The sequence below is a fragment of the Nerophis lumbriciformis genome, linkage group LG19 (assembly GCF_033978685.3).
Source record: "Nerophis lumbriciformis linkage group LG19, RoL_Nlum_v2.1, whole genome shotgun sequence".
Classification (NCBI taxonomy): Eukaryota; Metazoa; Chordata; class Actinopteri; order Syngnathiformes; family Syngnathidae; genus Nerophis; species Nerophis lumbriciformis.
Genome location: NC_084566.2, coordinates 38,279,236 through 38,288,645, shown reverse-complemented (window position 1 = coordinate 38,288,645; position 9,410 = coordinate 38,279,236). Strand labels below are relative to the sequence as shown.

The window sequence follows — 9,410 nt, the reverse complement described above, 5'->3', positions numbered from 1 at the left end:
TGGCACAAAAAGCCAAAAGGCTTGTTTCCATTGTGGTCCATTAAATATTCATCACATTTGATACATTCAATAATAATAGATATATAACCTGTAGCGTGTATATAAAAAATTATGTAAAAAAAAACAAAAAACAAAGGATAAATGATGTACATATACGCAGTATACATGTCAGGTGATTTGAAAAACAATATATACAAAGAGTGTGCAAAACAGAATGAGAAAATATATATATACACTATAACCACATATAAATATATATACACTATAACCACATATAAATATATATACACTATAACCACATATAAATATATATACACTATAACCACATATAAATATATATACACTATAACCACATATAAATATATATACACTATAACCACATATAAATATATATACACTATAACCACATATAAATATAAATAAACCACATATAAATATATATAAACCACATATAAATATACATAAACCACATATAAATATATATACACTATAACCACATATACATACAGTATATATAAACCACATATAAATATATATAAACCACATATAAATATTTATATACACTATAACCACATATAAATGAATATACACTATAACCACATATAAATATATACACACTATAACCACATATAAGTATATATAAATATACACCATAACCACATATATATATATATATATATATATATATATATATATACATATACACTATAACCACATATAAATATATACACACTATAACCACATATAAATATATATACACTATAACCACATATAAATATATATACACTATAACCACATATAAATATATATACACTATAACCACATATAAACATATATACAATATAACCACATATAAATATATATACACTATAACCACATATACATATATATACACTATAACCACATATAAACATATATACAATATAACCACATATAAATATATATACAATATAACCACATATAAATATATATACACTATAACCACATATAAATATATATACACTATAACCACATATAAATATATATACACTATAACCACATATAAATATATATACACTATAACCACATATAAATATATATACACTATAACCACATATAAATATATATACACTATAACCACATATAAATATAAATAAACCACATATAAATATATATAAACCACATATAAATATACATAAACCACATATAAATATATATACACTATAACCACATATACATACAGTATATATAAACCACATATAAATATATATAAACCACATATAAATATTTATATACACTATAACCACATATAAATGAATATACACTATAACCACATATAAATATATACACACTATAACCACATATAAGTATATATAAATATACACCATAACCACATATATATATATATATATATATATATATATATATATATATATATATATATATATATATATATATATATATATATATATATATATATATATATATATATATATATATACATATACACTATAACCACATATAAATATATACACACTATAACCACATATAAATATATATACACTATAACCACATATAAATATATATACACTATAACCACATATAAATATATATACACTATAACCACATATACATATATATACACTATAACCACATATAAACATATATACAATATAACCACATATAAATATATATACAATATAACCACATATAAATATATATACACTATAACCACATATAAATATATATACACTATAACCACATATAAATATATATACACTATAACCACATATAAATATATATACACTATAACCACATATAAATATATATACACTATAACTACATATAAATATATATACACTATAACCACATATACATATATATACACTATAGCCACATATAAACATATATACAATATAACCACATATAAATATATATACAATATAACCACATATACATATATATACACTATAACCACATATAAATATATATACACTATATCCACATATAAACATATATACACTATAACCACATATAAATATATATACACTATAACCACATATAAACATATATACAATATAACCACATATAAATATATATACAATATAACCACATATAAATATATATACACTATAACCACATATAAATATATATACACTATAACCACATATACATATATATACACTATAACCACATATAAACATATATACAATATAACCACATATAAATATATATACAATATAACCACATATACATATATATACACTATAACCACATATAAATATATATACACTATAACCACATATAAATATATATACACTATAACCACATATAAATATATATACACTATAACCACATATAAATATATATAAACCACATATAAATATATATAAACCACATATACATTTATATATACACCATAACCACATATATATATATATATATATATATATATATATATATATATGTATATATATATATATATATATATATATATATATATATATATATATATATATATATATATATACACACACACATCGAGAGGAGCCAGATGAGGTGGTTCGGGCATCTGGTCAGGATGCCACCCGATCGCCTCCCTCGGGAGGTGTTTAGGGCACGTCCGACCGGTAGGAGGCCACGGGGAAGACCCAGGACACGTTGGGAAGACTATGTCTCCCAGCTGGTCTGGGAACGCCTCAGGATCCCCCGGGAGGAGCTGGACGAAGTGGCTGGGGAGAGGGAAGTCCAGGCTTCTCTGCTTAGGCTGCTGCCCCCGCGACCCGACCTCGGATAAGCGGAAGAAGTTGGATGGATGGATATATATATATATATACACTATAACCACATATAAATATATAAGGGACGAACCCTTTGATGATATTACGGACCGTAGATGGTGAAATCCCTAAATTCCTTGCAATAGCTGGAAAGTGTTTCTTAAACTGTTCAACAATTTGCTCATGCATTTGTTAAAAAAGGGGTGACCCTCGCCCCATCCTTGTTTGTGAATGACTGAGCATTTCATGGAATCTACTTTTATACCCAATCATGGCACCCACCTGTTCCCAATTTGCCTGTTCACCTGTGGGATGTTCCAAATAAGTGTTTGATGAGCATTCCTCAACTTTATCAGTATTTATTGCCACCTTTCCCAACTTCTTTGTCACGTGTTGCTGGTATCAAATTCTAAAGTTAATGATTATTAGCAAAAAAACAAAAAGTTTATGAGTTTGAACATCAAATATGTTGTCTTTGTAGCATATTCAACTGAATATGGGTTGAAAATGATTTGCAAATCATTGTATTCTGTTTATATTTACATCTAACACAATTTCCCAACTCATATGGAAACGGGGTTTGTACTAAAAGACAAGTTGTCTAGTATGTTCACTATTTTATTTAAGGACAAACTTGCAATAAGAAATATATGTTAAATGTACCGTAAGATTTTTTTGTTCAAATAAAGCCAATAATGCAATTTTTTATGGTCCCCTTTATTTAGAAAAGTATCAAAAAGTATGGAAAGACATTTTGGTACCGGTACCAAAATATTGGTATCAGGACAGCACTACAACCACCATAATTAATAAATATGTTTACATCAATCAATCAATGTTTATTTATATAGCCCTAAATCACAAGTGTCTCAAAGGGCTGCACAAGCCACAACGACATCCTCGGTACAAAGCCCACATAAGGGCACGGAAAAACTCACCCCAGTGGGACGTCGATGTGAATGACTATGAGAAACCTTGGAGAGGACCGCATATGTGGGTAACCCCCCCCTCTAGGGGAGACCGAAAGCAATGGATGTCGAGTGGGTCTGACATAATATTGTGAGAGTCCAGTCCATAGTGGATCCAACATAATAGTAAGAGTCCAGTCCATAGTGGATCCAACATAATAGTAAGAGTCCAGTCCATAGTGGATCCAACATAATAGTAAGAGTCCAGTCCATAGTGGGGCCAGCAGGACACCATCCCGAGCGGAGACAAGTCAGCAGCGCAGAGATGTTCCCAGCCGATGCACAGGCGAGCGGTCCACCCCGGGTCCCGACTCTGGACAGCCAGCACTTCATCCATGGCCACCGGAACTGTGCCCCCCCCCTCCACAAGGAACAGGGGAGAAAAGGAGAAAAGAAAAGAAACGGCAGATCAACTGGTCTAACAGGGGGGCTATTTAAAGGCTAGAGTATACAAATGAGTTTTAAGATGGGACTTAAATGCTTCTACTGAGGTAGCATCTCTAACTGTTACCGGGAGGGCATTCCATAGTACTGGAGCCCCAATAGAAAACGCTCTATAGCCCGCAGACTTTTTTTGGGCTCTGGGAATCACTAATAAGCCGGAGTTCTTTGAACGCAGATTTCTTGCCGGGACATATGGTACAATACAATCGACAAGATAGGACGGAGCTAGACCGTGTAGTATTTTATACGTAAGTAGTAAAACCTTAAAGTCACATCTTAAGTGCACAGGAAGCCAGTGCAGGTGAGCCAGTATAGGTATATATATAGGTATATATGTATATATAGGTATATACAGTATAGGCGTAATATGATCAAACTTTCTTGTTCTTGTCAAAAGTCTAGCAGCCGCATTTTGTACCAATTGTAGTCTTTTAATGCTAGACATAGGGAGACCCCAAAATAATACGTTACAGTAATCGAGACGAGACGTAACGAACGCATGAATAATGATCTCAGCGTCGCTAGTGGATAAAATAGAACGAATTTTAGCGATATTACGGAGATGAAAGAAGGCCGTTTTAGTAACACTCTTAATGTGTGACTCAAAGGAGAGAGTTGGGTGGAAGATAATACCCAGATTCTTTACTGATTCGCCTTGTGTAATTGTTTGGTTGTCAAATGTTAAGGTGGTATTATTAAATAAATGTCGGTGTTTAGCAGGACCGATAATCAGCATGGGGTGCATGGGAGTTTGCCCAACCAGTCTACATGTGTTTTGTGGACTTGGAGAAGGCATTCGACCGTGTCCCTCGGGAAGTCCTGTGGGGAGTGCTCAGAGAGTACGGGGTATCGGACTGTCTGATTGTGGCAGTCCGCTCCCTGTATGATCAGTGCCAGAGCTTGGTCCGCATTGCCGGTAGTAAGTCGGACACGTTTCCAGTGAGGGTTGGACTCCGCCAAGGCTGCCCTTTGTCACCCATTCTGTTCATAACTTTTATGGACAGAATTTCTAGGCGCAGTCAAGGCGTTGAGGGGATCTGGTTTGGTGGCTGCAGGATTAGGTCTCTGCTTTTTGCAGATGATGTGGTCCTGATGGCTTCATCTGGCCAGGATCTTCAGCTCTCACTGGATCGGTTCGCAGCCGAGTGTGAAGCGACTGGGATGAGAATCAGCACCTCCAAGTCCGAGTCCATGGTTCTCGCCCGGAAAAGGGTGGAGTGCCATCTCTGGGTTGGGGAGGAGATCTTGCCCCAAGTGGAGGAGTTCAAGTACCTCGGAGTCTTGTTCACGAGTGGGGGAAGAGTGGATCGTGAGATCGACAGGCGGATCGGTGCGGCGTCTTCAGTAATGCGGACGCTGTATCGATCCGTTGTGGTGAAGAAGGAGCTGAGCCGGAAGGCAAAGCTCTCAATTTACCGGTCGATCTACGTTCCCATCCTCACCTATGGTCATGAGCTTTGGGTTATGACCGAAAGGACAAGATCACGGGTACAAGCGGCCGAAATGAGTTTCCTCCGCCGGGTAGCGGGGCTCTCCCTTAGAGATAGGGTGAGAAGCTCTGCCATCCGGGGGGAGCTCAAAGTAAAGCCGCTGCTCCTCCACATCGAGAGGAGCCAGATGAGGTGGTCCGGGCATCTGGTCAGGATGCCACCCGAACGCCTCCCTAGGGAGGTGTTTAGGGCACGTCCCACCGGTAGGAGGCCGCGGGGAAGACCCAGGACACGTTGGGAAGACTATGTCTCCCGGCTGGCCTGGGAACGCCTCGGGGTCCCACAGGAAGAGCTGGACGAAGTGGCTGGGGAGAGGGAAGTCTGGGCTTCACTGCTTTAGCTGCTGCCCCCGCGACCCGACCTCGGATAAGCGGAAGAAGATGGATGGATGGATGGATAATCAGCATTTCCGTTTTCTTGGCGTTGAGTTGCAAGAAGTTAGCGGACATCCATTGTTTAATTTCATTAAGACACGCCTCCAGCTGACTACAATCCGGCGTGTTGGTCAGCTTTAGGGGCGTGTAGAGTTGGCTGTCATCAGCATAACAATGAAAGCTAACATATTGATACTTGTTTGACCCTTTTAACCATAACAGAACATGATCACTTTCAATACAGCATTTGCATTATATCTGATGAAATGGTGCAAAGTCAGTCTCTCCGCTGCCGTTCAAAGGAAATCTTTCACAAAATAGAAGCAGATTGGTCACGTAGTTCTGGCAAATGTGCAGCATGCCAGTTTTGATGTCTCTTCTGCAAGACTGATACCAGCCAAAATGCATGAAATGAAAGAAGGAGGGAGCGTGGGAGTGTTACTTTTGTTTAGAGACAATTACAGTATAAAGATAGATACTGTACATCGGCTGAAAATAACGATTCCTGGTGAAGTCGAGGTGAAGCTCCGCCAGTTGTGCTTCCTTTCCACAATCAATCAGCAGATGTGAGCAGACCACTCGGCCTCCTGCTGGGACAAACCAACACCAGTTTTTGCTCCCTGTCGCATATTCTCTACATGTAGCAGTGCGAAGCCATTGTTTCCAAAGTTCCTGTTATTGTCTTTCAAAATAGACGCTTGGCGTGATGACAGAGGCCAACTTTGGGCGTGGTGACTCAAACGTTTGGTGGTCATGTTGTTCTTCAATGCCTTTTGTCTTTCATTCAATAGTTGAGTGGAATGAAAGCAGACACCAACAGACAACTGAAAGTTAAAGTTAAAGTACCAATGATTGTCACACAAATTATTCTCTGCATTTGACCCATCACCCTTGATCACCCCCTGGGAGGTGAGGGGAGCAGTGGGCAGCAGCGGTGGCCGCGCCCGGGAATAATTTTTGGTGATTTAACCCCCAATTCCAAGCAGGGAGGTAATGGGTCCCATTTTTATAGTCTTTGGTATGACTCGGCCGGGGTTTGAACTCCCAACCTATCGATCTCAGGACGGACACTCTAACCACTAGGCGTACCGAGTATGACGGTATAGGGCAGGGGTCGGCAACCCGCGGCTCCGGCGGCTCTTTGATCACTCTGTTGCGGCTCAGCAGCTTACTTGCTGAACCCCCCAATTTTCCCGTGAGACTTCCGGATTTCAGTGCCTCTCGCAGAAAACTCCCGGGATTAATATTCACCGATTTTCACCTTTACAGCTATAATAAGGGCGTGCCATGATGGTACAACATTTGGCACCCTCTACAATCTGTATTAACAGCGTGCCAGCCCAACACTTTTGTGCGTCGGTTGAGTTGGGCGGGGTTTGGTAGCCGGGAGGGGAGAAGAGTTAGGGCTGCATGGGATTCTGGGTATTTGTCCTGTTGTGTTTATGTTGTGTTACGGTCAGAGGTGGGTAGAGTAGCCAGAAATTGTACTCAAGTAAGAGTACTGTTACTTTAGAGATTTATTACTCAAGTAAAAGTAAGGAGTAGTCACCCAAATATTTACTTGAGTAAAAGTAAAAAGTATGTTGTGAAAAAACTACTCAAGTACTGAGTAACTGATGAGTAACATACACACTCATATCATACATATATATATATATATATATATATATATATATATATATATATATATATATATATACATACATACATACATACATATACATTGATATATACAGTATATAATTTACAAGTATTTATTTTGCTGTTTTTGTTTACATGTTAAAGGTGTTTTAATGAATATACATGCATGTTTAACATATAGATTCCTTTCTTTAATGAAGACTAGAATATAAGTTGGTGTATTACCTGATTCTGATGACTTGCGTTGATTGTAATCAGACAGTCGTGATGATAACGTCCACGTTTTCAAATGGAGGAGAAGAAAAGTTCCTCCTTTCTGTCTAATACCACATGAAAGTGGTGGGTTTTTGGCATCCTATTTGTCCAGCTTCCATATTCGTTTTTATACACTTTACAAGAAATATATTGGTGTCAAACTCCGTAGCTTGCCAGCTTGTTTACGCTGGCTTTCGGAGACTCTTGTTTTGAAAGCGCAGGCGCGATGGCGCGGCACTTTTATTGTGAAGACAGGAACGTCCTCATGTGCGGTCAGTATTGAGGCTTTTGACGGTACGGTTGAAATAAAACAAGTATCTTTTTTCCTTCACACTTTTGATTGATTGATTGGAACTTTTATTAGTAGATTGCACAGTACAGTACACATTCCGTACAATTGACCACTAAATGGTAACACCCCAATAAGTTTTTCAACTTGTTTAAGTCAGGTCATGTGACCACCTGGCTCTGTTTGATTGGTCCAACGTCACCAGTGACTGCATCTGATTGGTGGAACGAAGTGAAACGTCACCAGTAAGGCAGGCACTTTGAAGGTCTGTCTGACAGACCAAAACAAACAAAGAGTGCATTAACAGATCGATAAAAATTAGTAGCGAGTAGCGAGTTGAATGTAGATAAAAGTAGCGGAGTAAAAGTAGCGTTCCTTCTCTATAAATATACTTAAGTAAAAGTAAAAGTATGTTGCATTAAAACTACTCTTAGAAGTACAATTTATCCCAAAAGTTACTCAAGTAGATGTAACGTAGTAAATGTAGCGCGTTACTACCCACCTCTGGTTACGGTGCAGATGTTTGTCATGTGTTTGTCATTCTTGTTTGGTGTGGGTTCACAGTGTGGCGCATTATTAGTAAGAGTGTTAAAGTTTTTTTTATACCGCCACCGTCAGTGTGACCTGTGTGGTTGTTGAGCAAGTATGCCTTGCTGTCACCTACGTGAGCAAGCGGAAGCCCCATACAACGTGTGGCTGATCAGGCACGCTGGTTGTAGTGGGTGCTGTTAGCTGTACCATCACCGCACGTATGACGCTGACAAGCGCCATTCATTTAAAACCCGCGTGCCGCACCAGCTTTCAAATTCCATACAAAGGTGTGGGCAGCGTGTCTGAGACCCCTGGTTTATACATAGCACAAAGCAAAAAAAAACTTTGTATGCAGTGTTATTTCATTTAAAATTTCCAAAAAATTTTGCGGCTCCCATTGTTTTCTATAATTTGTGAAACTGGTCAAAATGGCTCTTTGACTGGTAAAGGTTGCCGACCCCTCGTATAGGGGGTGCACCGTTCCTGGAGGTACTGCAATACCAGGTCGATACTTGGAGTGGACGGAGCAAAGCCCCTATTCCATCTCCCTGTTCCAAAAATCAATTTAATACATGGTCCCCGGATAGGGGACGTATCAGATATTAAACTGATAAGAACAGATACTACACTTGATCTTAGCCAAAAGGCCGAGAAGTTAG

General features: G+C 37.7%; 1 non-coding gene across 1 annotated transcript; it reads right to left on the bottom strand.

Annotated features, from left to right (window-relative positions):
- Positions 1-9,218: 9,218 nt before the first annotated feature.
- On the bottom strand, positions 9,219-9,410 carry LOC133619074 (U2 spliceosomal RNA). Its single transcript, XR_009817401.1, has one exon. It is a non-coding gene; the product is annotated as a U2 spliceosomal RNA (small nuclear RNA).